General features: G+C 44.4%; 1 pseudogene; it reads left to right on the forward strand.

Annotated features, from left to right (window-relative positions):
* Positions 1–1291: 1291 nt before the first annotated feature.
* On the forward strand, positions 1292–15772 carry LOC121474965 (annotated as a pseudogene).
* Positions 15773–16007: the final 235 nt, after the last annotated feature.

Genomic DNA, 16007 nt, shown 5'->3' on the forward strand with positions numbered 1-16007 from the left:
ACTACCACAGTTGATAAAGGCTCGCATTACTGAGGGGGCAGGAAGCAGACATTCTGTAGAAGGAACTAGAAATTGGTAGGAACTTTCTGGAATACCCCATCCAGTGCTGCACAGGACAGGCCCTTGAGTCCTGACACCCTGAGAAGGTCTGGAGAGCCCCATCTAGATGCAGCTGCAGACAAATCAGTGTCTAGGTCTGGTCCTTCACTCAGCCTAAGGCATATTCTGGAAGGGCACTGACTCCCCATTCCTGTTACATACTGCTGTCGAACACTAACCCAACCTCATCGCTTAAACTGATCATTTTTATTATGTCTCATGAGTCTTTGAATCCAGAATTTGAGCAGAGATTAGCTGGGCAATTCTTCCACTCCATGTGGCATCCACCAGGGTCACTCAGTGGTATTGGGTTGGCAGCTAGGCTAGTGTGGAGCATTCGAGGTGGCTTTACTCACATGACTGACACATTGGCACAAATGGTTCTGAGGGTCCTTTTCCTTCCCTGTATTTTCTCAGGGCCTCAGCATATGGGCTCTCCAGCAGAGTAGCTGGACTTATTCATGCTGGCTTAGGACGCTAAGACACCAAGACAGAAGCTAGCCCTAAAACTAGGTTTGCATCACTTTGGCCATACTCTAAAGGTCACAAGGTAATAGGCCAGTAATAGAAGCCACTTCTCAGTAAGAGGAATATCAAAGAATTTTCACCCATCTTTAATCTGTCACACTTCTTAATTCACGATCGCCAAGAGGGCAAGGTCTAGGACATATGTTCTAGTTACTCTATTTCTGTCCTTCTACTATGTGGGCCAGTTGCTTCCTGTAAGTGTATTGCAATGTGAAAATCTCTCAGCCTCTTTCTCCGCAGAAAATTAGGCTTATTATAACAAGCAAAAGAGAACCCCTGTGAGGTCACCCTGATACCAAGATGTGATGGAAACCAAGGGTGTCTGGCTCTGGCGGACTGCTCTCCTGGCTCTCCTGGGAAGGCCCTTCACTGTGAAAGAGAGAGAAACAGCCTAGTCTCTCAGCTGTTCATTTCTAGAAATATGACTCAGCCAATGGGGTGGAGTTTCTGCTGAATAGTTATTACACTGAACACCATATACACATGGCCACTGTGAAGAAGGCGGTTACTTATGAGCCAATTGCACAGACCTAAGTTATAATTCGAAAATACTGCGATGGAAGCCCTGGGTACATCCTTATTTGTCCAATAGCAGAGAGATTTGACTCTTACCAGTGTTAAAGACAGCATAAAAGACAGTAGTAAAATTGCTTATCAAGATACCATGGACTACATAAAAACTGCCAAAAGTGAGAATTCAGCTGCCAATTTGGTAGGGTACCATCCAGGCAAGAAGTCACGATGAGTGACGTCACCAGGAAAGCTGATCCAAGAGAAAGTCCCAAAAGGCTGGCAGATTGTCTTATCACAGGTTGATACCTGGGCTGCCATTGGGTTATCTTTATATCAGGAGAGCCTCCAGCAAGCTTCTTTGAATGTAGATAACTCCCCACCTTTTAAGGCTGGCAGGTAGGTACAGAGGGAACAGGTTTTCCGAGAGGTCAAAGAGAGGATAAGCTACCCTGGGAAAGCACCTGGTTCAGCTCTTAAAAAAACATATTCATGGAAAAGACAGGCTTCGCCATCCTTTAATTCTGCTGCCACGTCTCATAACTGCTAATGGCCCCTCTGTGCCAGGTTGGCAGGTAAGACTCTGGATTTGAGTTCTATAGATGCTGTGTGGTGTTTTAAAATATGTCCACAAATTCCCTGGTACTCTTCCCTCCAAGAGGTGGACTTGGGAGTCTTCCAGAATGGTGGGATAAGAATTTCTGAAAATCTGTTCTTTTGTAAAGCAGTAAGACTACTTGTAAAAATGGTCAAAATCAACTTTTCCAAATGCTGGAAATTAACCAAAGGCTTCCCACAACCCAAGAAGCACTTATTCTAGAAAAACTGCTAAGTCTCCATAAGAATAGCAAATGTGGCATTTTTTTACTTGCACTATCCCCTCATGCTGGCTCAGCAGTCATGAAAACCAGCAGCTTCAGAATCATGGCAGCTGTGAGAATCAACCATCGATTGATTGGATATCAGTTAGGGCCAACAAGAGCCTGGCCAAAAATTTAAGAGGAAGATCTCAGAAATCAGGTGTTCAGAGGGGGTTCTGCAAAGCTCCAACATTATCACAGGATCTGGAAGGCCACACACCTGTGCAGGACTGTGAGCACCCTCAGGAAAGGTGTAAGAGGGACCTAATGTTGCAACTTCTCACCACTGGCTGGTTTTGAGAACCTAAACAAGCAGGAACTTGTATACATCAGCAGCATTGGAAGTGTGCCCCAGCTCATCTGCACGCGCGCACACACACACACACACACACACACACACACACACTGTCTCTTGGGAAAGGCTGGAGACTAATTGGTTCAAGGCATTCATGGAAATTTCTCTTCAGTCATTATCTAACCATTAAGTTAACTGAATACAGACTTTAGTGGTCAACATGACAGGGAACACATATCAACACAATTTGTCCAAGAAAATTACTAAACAAACAATAACAAAATAGCAACATTGGGGCACCTGGGTGGCTCAGTCAGTTGAGTCTAACTCTTGATTTCGGCTCAGGTCATGATCTCAGGGTAATGAGATCGAGCCCCGAGTAGGGTTCTGCACTGGGCACAGAGCCTGCTTAAGAGTCTCTCTCTCCCTCTCTCTCCCCCAACCCCCGGGCTCACATGTGTTCTCTCTTTCTCTCTCTAAAACAAACAAACAAAACAAAAACAGTAACAATAATCCTGGTGGAGAAAGGTATCTGATTTACAGAACTGCCACATTATATTATTTCAAATGGCCAGTTTTCAATAAGTGTGGAATTCCTTTTTGGGGTGATGAGAATGTTCTGGGATCAGATAGTGGTGATGGTCATACAACCTTGTGAATATACTAAAATCCATTGTGTTGTACGGTTTAAAGTGTGATTATCATGTTTGGTATGTAACATATCTCAACATTTTTTAATGTCTAATTTTCAACAAAAAAAATTATGAGACACACAAAGAAACAGGAAAAGATGGCCCATACCCAGCAAAGGAAACAGTCAATACGAATTGTCCCTGAGGAAGCCTCCATGTTGGGCCAACTGTTATACAGACTTTCAACCAGCTATTATAAATATGTTTAAAGAACTAAAGGAAGCCCTATCTAAAGAATTAAATGGAAGCATAAGAATACTGTTTCACCAAATAGAGAAATACCAAATAGAGATTACTTGTTTTAAAGAGGTGGAGCTTAATTCTCCATCTCTTGAGTTGGGCTGCAGTTAGCAACTGAATTCAACCAAGTAGCCTATGGCAGAAGTGATGGTGGTCACCCTATTAGGTACGAAACATTGATGCTACTCCTTGCTCTCTTGGATTACGTGCTCTGGGGGAAGCCAGCTGCTTTGTCATGAGGATGCTTGAGGAGCCACATGGCAAGGAACTGAGACGTGTCACCAACAACCATGTGGTTGGGTCACCTGGGAAGCCAGTCCTCCAGCTCAAGCCAAGCCTTCAGATGACGGTAGCTCCACCAGCCCCGGAGCTGAATCATCCAGGTAATTTGCTCTTGGATTTCTGAGCCTTAGAAACTGTGTGTCTCCCACCCTCTGTGTCTGTTGCTTAAGCAGTTAAGTTTGGGGATAATTTGTTATGTGGCAAAAGTAACTAATAAATGCTGGGAAGCAGAATCCTTTAAAATAATCAAAGGAAAGAATTCAGATCAATACAAAAATGTTACCAGGAGCTAATTTTGCTTCAATGCGAGGAGGAGCTTTATACAATGAGAGCAGCCTAGAGTAGAATAAGTCACATTTTAAAGTGGTCCGCTGCTGTCATTTAAATTTTTCAACCGGAGATCAATTGGCCATTTATCCTAGATGATGAGTGTGGTTTCCTTCTCTAGTGGGTACAGGATATTTTCAGATGACCTCTGTTCTCAAATTTACTTATATTTGACACCCACTACTACCATGACCATCTGTTTTCCAAAAAGAAGTTGAAATAGTCTAGAATTATGACACATCCATAAACAAGCTAAGATAAAAATAACAGAGGCCAGAAACCACACAGAAGAATTAGGAGAGTTGCTGGAATGAAAATTAAGCTTCGTGGCAGTTTAAGGAAAAAAAAAAAGTCCCACTCCCCATCACTGGAGATGTTGATGTCTTATGAGACCTACCCCTCTTGTGAGATCTGGCCGCATCTTCCTTTTTTTTTTCTTAGCCTGCTAGCTAATTCTAGGTTGGAGAATCACTGGCGTGGATTATCCCTCCCAACCCTGTCATGTTCTCTATGTTCTCTATGTCATGTTTTCTAGCTCTTGTCAGAGGCTAAATGTTTCCTGATTTAACTGAAGAACATTCCCTTCTACAGATGGGGGGGGGGGGAAGTCCCAGAAGATGAGTATGAGAAAGCCTATCTCCCTCCTAAATGGAGAGAAGTAGATCTCACTGCTGCTTGCAGGAACTGTCTTGCAGTCTCCTAAAGCAAGGCTATTTTATCTCACCTGACATTAGGAGGCAGCTCCCCTGGTTTGCCCCAGTGGAAGATGGAGGAGATGGTTGTGGCTTATACACATCCTTACTGAGACAAGTTTCTGGGAGACCCAAGACAAGAGCCAGCTCACCAATCATAAGGCATCCTGCATGTTGACCAGGGATCTACCTCCACAACCTGATGTGGCTGGAAGCATCCAAGTTCCTAGCAGCTTCCTTTTATTCCTAAGCCTCTCTCCTCCTCATTATCTCAATGCTTCTGGAAAAGACACTAAGATGTCGTGTCTCTAAATCCAGTGTGGGCCTGGAAAAGGTTCCTGTTTGTATCCATGGGACACCTCAGTGGTAAAAGATGTTGGAAGAAATCTGACTTGGAGTTGTGCTGCCTTCTGGTGAAAAGTCAGGTGATCAGTGATATCCAAGGTACCACTACGAGGCTCTCAGATTTCAGTGCCACGAGCTTTGAGTAGTGAAGTCACCCATGTGGAACCGGCAAGTATGCATCCAAGGAACATCATGGAAGGAGGCAGGACATGGAAGGAGGACTGGAACCTGTCCTTGGTTCAAGTTTTGATGGAACCAAGAATCTGAAGAGGAGACATGGGAAGGTATTTAGGGGACAGACAATACAGAGCTCTGAATGGCGGGAATTTTTTTTTTTTTAATCTGGGGGAGGTTGCTTCTTGGTTGTTTTGTGATCACCTACATCCACTCTAACTGGATCAAGTCTAAGACAAAGTAGAGTAGAGAAAAAGTAGAAAAATGGCACCTGATGTTCTTTTCACCAAAGTCCCTGCTTAATTCCAAACATATTCTGCAGGCTGGATGTCGGGCAGCTGAAGGGTGATCAGTCTTATGCTGGAATTAAAGCCTGCTGCGATGTTAATGAAGAACCGCCAGTGGGTTTGCTGGAAGGTAATTTAGATCTACATAATTATGACTTAATCCCTCACCCTGTGACATCAAAAAGGTCCCTACCCAAGTGGAGGCTGCGTGATTTCATGCCACAAGGAGTACAGCTGAATGACTCCTGTTCCCTTTTGTGTGTAATGCTCCCATCAGTCATGATAGCTTTATTAAATGGTGTGACCCGACCCAATTCTTACACACAGGGTGCTATCTCCTAATCAAAACCTCCAAATGTGGCTGAGCAGGCTGCGACAAGAAATCGAGATGTGCATCTTAAATAGCAGATTAACTGCTCTGGAAGGGAGAGCTGCTGGCAGGGGTATGGATGGCTTAAGGCACCCTCATTTCTTTCCATGGCAGCAGTTGGAGGCACAGCCTCGAGCAGTTGGAGGTGAAGGAGTCCACAGAGGTGTCTTCAGAACTCCAGCACCTGTTCCGGGGGCAACTGTCCTGGCACGGAATTGCCACAGGGACATCCCCTCATCCCACACAGCAGGTTCCCGGGGTCAAGGAGAGCCTACTGAAGCATTTATGCTTTTCGTCCCCCATCTTCCCAGATGAGGGATGGGTGTACAAGTTAGAGTTGCTGTAGGCGGGGTCAACGTTCCTTTCAAAAAGCAGCCTGGTGACAACTCAATGCCCAAACCAGATGCAAAGCTGGTGTTTGGGTCATAAAACACAGAAAAGGATCGAAGGACTCGAAGGATTTGCTTAGGCCAGAGGTGGTAAAGGAGGGGTAGTGGCTTTATCATGGTTAGGGTGGGGAGATGGAGACTGGGTCTGGGATGTTTCCAGAAGGAGGTAACATTCATGCTTGGCTATAAGGATGGTGCTATGGGTTGAACTGTGTTCCCTCAGAATTCAGTTGTTGAAGTCCTAGCCCTCCTACCACAGAATGTGACCTTATTTGAAAAGAGGGTCATTGTAGATGTGATTAGATCAGATAAAGTCAGATGGGAGTAGGGTGAGCCCTGATCAGTGTGAATGATGTCCTTATAAAAAAGGGAAATTTAGACATACATACACACACACACACACACACACACACACACACACACACACACTCGGAGATTCCATATGAAGACTGGAATTATGCTGCCACAAGCCAAGGAACTACTAGTAGCTATCAGAGAGGCCTGAAGCAGATCCTTCCCTAGAGCCTTTAGGGGGAGCGCGGTCCTGCCGACACCTTGGTTTCTCACTGGCCTCCAGGACTGTGAGGCGATACACTGATGTTGTTCAAAGCCCTCAGTGTGCGGCGCTTTGTTGTGGCAGCCCTAGCAAACTAAGAGGGATCTGTAGGACTATATTTTTAGGCAAGGGAAGAGAGAGGGTTGGGCGAATAGAAGAGCGCCAGCTTCTTAAGAACTGGGCTCACATCTCAGGAGCATTCAGTGGTTCAGTTTTGATGGAACCAAGAATCTGAAGAGGAGACATGGGAAGGTATTTAGGGGACAGACAATACAGAGCTCTGAATGGCGGGAATTTTTTTTTTTTTAATCTGGGGGAGGTTGCTTCTTGGTTGTTTTGTGATCACCTACATCCACTCTAACTGGAAGTGTTTTGAGGTATCTGACTTCGGTGTGTAGGACAGGGGAACCTGGTTATATTCTGGGAAGTGACTCGGTCAGATGTCTATGGGAAGCTGTGCTTGGATCCATCGAGCTGCTGCAGGCAGCTGAGGAAGAAGCCAGGAAGGTGGCAACAGAACAAGGAGGGGATGAAGACAAGAGATAAAACTGTAGGCCAACCTGGCAAATGTTGGTGAGTGAAGTTGAAGGCGGAGAGAGGAAGTGAGCTACACATGCATCAAGACAGTTGTCACTGTCTTGAGCCTGGTGGCTGAGAAGACCGTGGTGCCACTGACAGGTGTGGTAAGGAGGGGAGGCCCAGGTGGAGGGGGTTGAGGAGTTCCTTTGTACACATCGACTCCAAGGGTCATCTGTGGGGTGCCTAAGTAGAGAAGTCCAGCAGGCAGTTGAACTTAGAAGAGAATGAACTTGAGAGAAAATACGAAATCATTCACCTTGACGTGGGAACTGAAAATTTGAAGCCAACTGTAAAAGCAGTTCTGGTGTCCAGGAAATGAAATGGGGAAAGGAAAAAGCCAGTGTGGCAATACAGTTAAAGATTGTTCTAGGGCACCTGGGTGGTTCAGTTGGGTAAGCATCTGCCTTCAGCTCCATGATCCCAGGGTCCTGGGATTGAGTCGGCAGGGAGTCCACTTCTCCCTCGCCTTCTCTCCCTCCTCCCACTTGTTCTCTTTCTCTCACTCCCTCAAATAAAGAAATAAAAATTAAAAAAAGAAAAGATGGTTCTAATCTATTCGAATGTGGTTGTTTGGTTTTTTGTGTGTGTGTGTGGGGGGTGTTGTTGTTGTTTTAAGTACTATTAACCAAGAAAAGATACGGTCAGTGGCAAAACAGCTTGAACAATGCTTTTAGCCAAGTCATGTCTCCGGGTGGGTGGATGAGGTAATGAAATAAATATACTGTCAGGGAAAGTCTCTCCCACCTGGAAAAACAAAAGCACAAAGGCAAGCCCGAGGCCCTGCAGCCCCAGAAGAGTGGTCTCCCTGCTTCGCAGGAAATGGAAGTGGAGACACCGAGGGAGCAAGAAAGCAAAGCGCTCAGCTTTCTTTGGAGAGTTAATTAGCTGGTGAGCACTGAGCTCTCTGACGGAGGAAGCTCTGGTCATCAAAGTATTCTTAATTGATGCATCGGGAGAGAGAGACAAAAGCAGCAGCATCTGGAAAGAAGACCTTGGATGCTTTTTGCAACAGAATGAGAGAAAGTACTTCCTTTTCAAGCTGTGGTGAAGTTCAGCAGTGAAGAGCTAGTAGAATACTGACCATGCTTAACTCTTTCTACGCTTGAGAAGTTATTAAGCCAGGTAAAAGTGACTAATATCCCCTACAATCTCATCACCAAGACTTATTCAGCCAAATAAAAGTGATGAAGACCTCACACCGTGGCTTGTCGCCAAAACTACTTACTACCTCATCACCATCCAGTAAACACAGAATGTGAGCCCCAATTACATAACTGCTAACAGCTACATTTAAAAAAAAAAAAAAAAAGTAAAGGGATTCCCAGCTGGCTCAGTGGTTTGGCACCTGCCTTCAGCCCAAGGTGTGATCCTGGGGTCCCAGGATCCAGTCCCATGTTAAGCTCCCTGCATGGGGCCTGCTTCTCCCTCTGCCTGTGTCTCTGCCTCTCTCTCTCTCTCTCTCATGAATAAATAAATAAAATCTTTTAAAAAGAAACAGGTGAAGTTCATTGTAATCAAATCTATTTTGATAAAATATTTAACCCGTGATGTCCAAAATATTACCTTGTCAGCATACAATTAGTATCTAATTTTTTGAGGCATTTTAGGGATTTTGTGGTATGAAGGATTCAAAATCCAACGTCTGTTTATGCTCTCAGTACATCTCAGTTTACACCAGGCGCGTTTCAAGGGTTCTGCAGCCACATGTGGCCACAGGGTCGCACTGTGACCTGAACCCCGGGGGACTTCGCCCTTGCTAAGCTAGTCATCCACATCAGCTGAGGGGTTCCAACATCATTTTCAAAAGAGATGATTTTTCCTTACTTGGAAATTTGAGGGCCATGAATTTGCTAGAAATATCTTCAAAATTATATGGCACTTTCTCTTGTTTAAAGGTTGGCCACAGGACTCAGTTTCCAAATATTATTTTGTACTAAGGCCCAAGTAGAATCTCAAGGAAACGTTTAGGAAAGGGACATGGTGGGGATGGATGAGAACTACCTCCACGAAGGGCTGCCTCTGTGCAGCACACTGCGTAAGGGGCTACATCTACATTAGTCTGTGAAATTCTCACATGGAACCCAGGCAGTATGTTCATTACTCCTAGCCTTCAGTGAGAAAACTGGAGATAAAAGAAGCTCTGTACCCTCTCACATATGTGCTACCAGTAACAGCTAGTTACGTGCAACCAGTAAGAAGCCTTCATTTTCAGTATTAATGGTCCCTTAGGTTCTGAGCAACACAAGAACAGAGGCCAACCCTATAAATAGTGGTACTAAGTGGATTTCCTTGGCTTTAGCAGTGAACGTGTTGCCCAGATGCAGCCCATGTGATGTGCCAAGACTCTCCCATCCTGATCAAGGCATGTGGGTCATTGAACCCACCCTACCAACCTCCCTTCATCCTGTCCCTCTGAGCACAGCAGTGAAGCTGGGCAGGGAATATTATCCATAGAAGGAGGTTAAGCCAGCTACCTGGTACCCTGGAAAGCCTTGGCCATCTCTCCTACTGAACTCTTGTCCCCATGGGCTGAACAACGAGGCCTTTCTTGACATCTTGGAGCTGACTAGGCCTCACTGCTCAGCCTTAGAAGGTCCCAGGAAATAGCCAACTTAGGAGACAAGGGGAGCTGCAGGTAATGGTAATCAGAATAGTATGTCGTTTAAAGTAGTTGAAGAGAGCTCCTCATTTGAGAGAAAAGGTAGAGATGCACAGAAAGGGTTAATGGTCAGAGCAAGAAAGATCACAGAAAGGCTGAAGTGGAAGATGCCCTGGAAGCATCTTTCCTCTGTAATCAGTCCCATAGCTTGATCTGCAAACTGGATGTGGGGCTGGAGAGGCTGACCAGCCTTCTTTTGCCCGGTCCCTCCGGTCTGCTTACACCCCGTTCCACCTGCCCTTTCTGCATCAGCCGGTCACACAGGGGAGCTCGCTTTGTACTTTGTGCTTACTTTACGCAGCCTTGGCCCTCCCCACTAACTGAGAGCAGGGACTTCACTCAGGTCTTTCTGGCGCTTGGTTTATCACAGCGCTTCGCTCCCAGAGGCACTCCATAAGCATTTGTTGAACTGAATGTAAGGATAAAGATCCGGGGTGCCCTGTAAGCATACAGTTATAAGGTAGAAAGGGTTAAGAGTGTAAAGAACAGGGAGGGTGTGGAGAAATTCATTTGCATTTAAGAGAGAGGTGGGAGGAGGCTGCTGAGGCGGATGAAGTGGGAGAAGAGGTGCAGGCGGGGGTGCAAGTCTGCAGACCCTTGAGAAGCCCAGGAGAAATCAGAGACCTGCATTATCTCATTATCACATTAAAGAGCTCTGACAGGGAAGACTGCCCTTTGTTGACAGATACCTGTTTGATCTTATAAGGGAATGAGGGGAAAGAAGTTTCCTATGGCTTCTGTGAAATTGCTCTGCATTTCACAGAGAAGACTCTCTAAATTACAAAAGCAATTAATATGAGGTGATTAACTGCTCCAGATTCTACCCCAAAAAAGGCAAACTAACTCAAATAACCAGTTAACCATTGGAAACATCCAAGAATGGTTCCCACGATCAAGGCAAGTGATGAAAGGCCTAAGATGGCCCCTGAGCTAGGCAGAAGGCAGCTATTTTTCAGAAACCAGGCTCCCTCTGACCCCATCCCACTGAGTACAAAGGCTGACGATTTTATGCTGACCCAGTTCCAAGAGGCTTATGTGGGAGTGTCCCTAAACCATGCAAGAAGAGACCATCTCTGCCTCTGAAACTGTGGGGTTTTTTCCTAAGTGGGAACCCACTCCCAGCAACTCCTTCAGTGGCACATACCATTGGCCAGATGAGCTTCCTGCGAACACACTATGCCAATCGCCAGCAAGGAATGGGGCACTCTGCTTGATTGAAAGCAATCAATCAGCAGGGCCTTCTCCGGATGGGGCCAGGCCTCAGGAAGAGCACCTGTCTGCTTGTAGGTAGACTTCCTGAGGAGGTCCAGGGGCTGTGAGGATGGAGGAATGGAGTGGAGGTTGGGGGGTAGTAGATGTTAGGTCTAAAGATGTTAGTGATGTGCTCCAGCTTGTGTATTTTCATGACCCAGTGTTTTAACTCTACTTGTTAAACTAGTGAAGCCTCAGCTTTTTTCTTCTAAGAGATTTCTTTCGTACTGGGTTATATTTCAGGTTTCTGTGGGATGCGCAGAATGCAGTAGAAAGAGCAAATAGGGGCAGCCCCAGTGGCGCAGCAGTTTGGCGCCGCCTGCAGCCTGGGGTGTGATCCTGGAGACCCGGATCCAGTCCCACATCGGGCTCCCTGCATGGAGCCTGCTTCTCCCTCTGCCTGTGTCTCTGCCTCTCTCTCTCTCTGTGTGTCTATGAATAAATAAATAAAATCTTTTTTAAAAAAAGAAAAAAAAAAAGAAAGAGCAAATAGGCTCTGGGATCAGCTTGATGTAGGAAAGTCGTGAGGGTTCAGAGCCAACGGCCAAAAAGGAATTCTTGAGACGTCTTTAGTCAAAAAGGTGGTGTTTTAGAAGCACGGGGCAGGACCTGTGGGCAGAAAGAGCTGCACTGGGGTCTTGAGGAGTGGCCCATTATATACTTTCAAGTTGGGAGGGGGCTAGGAATAGTGTAAATCTCCCAGGTATTCTGGAAACAAGGTTTCCAGGGGACTAGCTATTGTTAGGAAAAGGTCATTTATTAGTGTTAAGTAAAAACTCAGTCATGAGACCCTTCAGATGTATATTGTGGGACATATGCTTGGGGGATGATTGCCAACCTGTATCTAGGAGGGGGTGGGATGGGTAGAGATAAAGGAAGTTTCCAAAGGAATCTTTATATGTTGAAGTAGATTCACAGGATCCTGCAGATTGGGCTAAAATTGCCTTTGGCCCTTAGCAAAGTATTAACACCAAGGCAGCTGAGTTCCAAGAGGGATGTCACTCTGCCTGTTGTAAGGGCTTGTGAATGGGCTGCAAGTTGTAAGGAAATTTAATTATTCTTTTGCCTGTTTCCCACATCAAGAAGACCTGGATTTATATTGTTTGCTGGGCTACTTACCTATTGGCTCATTGTACTCTTAGGCAAGTCAAGTCACCTAACCCCCTAACTCTTGTCTTCTGGTTTGCAAAATGGGATAATAGTTCCTACTGTTGTGAATATTAAGAAAGTATTAAAAAAAAAAAAACTTAGAATAGTGCCTGCCATTTACCAGGTACCTTTCTCATGAAATCTCTACATCTGTATTAGAAATGGTAGCAATGCTGGGTAGGCCAGCTGCTTATTCAGTTGCTGGGGAGTTGACATCCTAGATTTGTTTTCAGGGGAAACCTATGAAATACTTTACAATTCCACAGAGTCTTCTGAGAAAATAAGTACAATAAGGTGTTTTTTCATAAATATTGAGGATGGGAGGCACCGAGAGCCAGTCTAGCAAATTAAAGGATCCAAACAAAAGAGAAAACATTGGCATGCCCTTTCTCTCCTCACTAGGACTCGATATTGCACTTGTACCCTAGTCCACGATGGGGAGAAAGGATGGGTTCCTAATGGGCTCTGTTAGCCACAGCCTCCTGCCTTCCCTTACCACTTGGTCCTTGTTCCATCATTAGCATCTCTCACATTGTATTACAAAAGCCACCCATCTTTATGAATCATCTGTACTTAGTTCAGCTTCTCCAACTAGACCCTGGGTTATCACAGGCGCCTTTCCTTATTTATTTTGTCTCCCTAAGGGAAATTCCGGGAATCTAGAAGCTTCTGTTTAGTATGTAAATTGTAAAGAGAGACTGCCATTTCCTAACTAAACTGTGACCCCTTTTAGTGCTGTGATGAGGTCATGGGATGTTCATTTTCATCTTTAAGGGATGGCTGTGAAGTTAACAGAACTGCCCTCGGAGGAGCCATTAGGAAGGCTAAGAAGGGCTGAGGCTCTGACCCACATTTCAGTTTATAAGGGCTGCCATCTTCCTGCTGTGTCATTCGTTTCTTATCTCAACCTCTCTTGGCAGCTCTTTTTAATTGCTGCTCCTTGAGATGGAATTCTTGTTCCTCTGTTCCCGTAAGAATAGCTCAAAATTTAAGAAACCAACTTTTATTTTTTTATTTTTTTATTTTTATTGTGCTGCTCTTCTCCAGAGGCTATGTGTTTATCAGATTTGCTTTCCAGTCTTGAGGTTTGGCAATCTTGTTTTGGATTTCTACGTATTCCTCATGCTGTAATGTTTCCTCACCTTTTATGATTCCTTTTTTGAATGATTGGGCTCAGAATCATAGTCTCAACAGTCCACAGCTCAGATTCTATAGTTTACCATATAAGTAAAAGGCTGGTGCTCTTTAGCTCTCAATACACAAATGGACCTGCTTCATGGTGATATGCATTCAGGTTCCACATTAATTATTTCTAACCAGGAATCAAGTGGGTGGATACTCCTGGTGATGCTGGTAGTAGACCAACATTTGTTTGGGGGAGGGTGGTAAAACATAATCAGTGCTGTGAATCTAAGTGCTGCCCCCCAAGTGAGTTCCAAGTACCAACTAGTATCTCAATGATGAAAATTTGCTAAAGTCTTAAAACCAAAAACTGCACTGTCATTTGGAGTTACGTTGACTTGTCTTTGGCCTTGCGTGACACCCCCAACTTTCCCTTTCAAAACACCTGATCTTCCTCTCAATAATGGACAGCTGATATTCAGATGCTGGCCTCTGCTATTTCTTCTTACATTTCCTTGTCTGTTTTCCTACCACTGAATTTGTTCATGCCTTCAAGATCCTCACATGCACCCCAGTGCATTCTTTTTTCCCCCAATTATTTTTTCACCCCTTCTGTTCATCTATTTCTGTCTATCCAGTTTAAATGGCAACCTCTTCCTACAGTGGCAGCCTCTTCAGTGGGTAGTGTTGTAAAACAATATAGATCTTTTTCCTCCTTACTCAGAAAAACTAATGTCTTTTGTGGTCAGAAAGAAAATTAGTAGCAGCTGAAAGTAGAATTTTAACGACACTAAGACCTAATTGTTATTCTGCTTCGACTTTAAATCCTGCCTCCTCTTCCACAAATTCCTATTAATTCATCAGCTAAAGAATGTGGCTGCTACTAAAGATTCTGACATCTAATTCTCTGCCTGTGCAGGTTTATTGCCAGGGTGAAAAATACTTTGTCTTTTTACTTTCATTTTTAAAAACAAGCATAATGAAAATATAAAATATTGTTGAGGATTTATCTAAGAAGACTTGGCAGTTTCTTTGAGAAATGGTTGAATTGGGAGATGTGAATCAAATTCGGAACCTCTCTGTCCCGACCTCCTAGTCCGGGAATAAGTATGAGCCGATTGGACATGGAGAAGATCTCTCTATATTTTCAACTGTGATCCATATTCATTTACTTCTTTTAAATGTTAAGGGTAATTTTTGAGATGGCAGAGGATTAGGAATTAGCCATGTAACCTTATGAATTATGATGACTGTCATCATCAGAAGAGGTTGGGTTTACACAATATCCCACAAGTAGAGTACTAGATTATTTCTTTCTGCAATATAAGCCTGCTATTCTGAAACTTGCTGACAGGAGGTGGTTGGGGATATTTATAAGCACAGAAGCATTTTCTTATGGATTGAATCAGCAATAGGGGTAGCCAGGAGGTTTCCCAGGATTCACCCCTAGGGTACAACATTCTGGGTGTAGTTTACAGAATGATTCAATTCATGTCCAGCTACATGACAGAGGTCCCTTCCAGACACAGATTAGCGAGGCAGGGCTGGGTGTGGATTGAGTTTGCCCTTTAGTTAGGTTCAAATGCATAGAAGAGAAATGAGCCAAGGGAGGTGGTAATTCCTTTAAGATGTGACTAAAGGATCAAGATGAAAAGAAATAGAATACTTGGGTACTTCCAGATTCAAGCCAGCTCTCTCATTAACTTCTGATAGAAATTACTGTTTACTGTAATCCAGCCCTGGGTTTACCTCTTATGCCCAAATTGTAAATGCATCTTCATAGCTGAGTGGTAGAAAAACAACGCTTAACTTTCCGACTGGGTTTGGGGAGACTGGAGAAACCCTTTTGGCTGCTCTAATTTGCTAGTAGTATAAAATCCGTCCTCTTCACCATCTTTCCTTCTTCCCAGCCTCCGCAGCCACGAAGGTCGAGCTGTGCAGTTTCAGTGGGTGCAAGATTTACCCCGGACACGGCAGGCCCTACGCCAGGATGGACAGGAAGGTTTTCCAGTTTCTTAACACAAAATGCGAGTCGGCCTTCCTTTCCAAGAGGAACCCTCGGCAGATAAACTGGACTGTCCTCTACAGAGAAAGCACAGAAAGGGACAGTCGGAAGAAATTCAAAAGAAAAGAACCCGCCGTGCAAAGTCCAGAGGGCCACCCCTGGCCCATCTCGTGCCGATATAATGGCCAAGAGGAATCAGAAACCTGAAGTTAGGAAGGCACAGCGAGAACAGGCCATCAGGGCTGCCAAGGGAGCAAAAAGGCTAAGCAAGCGTCTAAAAAGACAGCAATGGCTGCTGCCTAAGCAAAAGATTGTGAAGCCTGTGAAGGTTTCCACAACCTGAGTTGGTGGAAAACGCTAAGTTAGTGGATCAGATTTTTAAATAAACATCTGATTCTAACAAAAATAAAATAAAATAATAAAATAAAATAAAATAAAAATCCTACTAGTCTGCTTATAATAGCTATCTTTAGTACTCGGCAGGGGTGTTAGTTTTTAAAATTGTTTTCCCTTTGAAATCTTGGCTTTATTTATTTATTTATGATTTATTGATTTATTGATTTATTCATGAGAGACACACTGGGTGGGGGGTGGCG

Source organism: Vulpes lagopus, chromosome 13 (assembly GCF_018345385.1).
Source record: "Vulpes lagopus strain Blue_001 chromosome 13, ASM1834538v1, whole genome shotgun sequence".
NCBI classification, from domain to species: Eukaryota; Metazoa; Chordata; class Mammalia; order Carnivora; family Canidae; genus Vulpes; species Vulpes lagopus.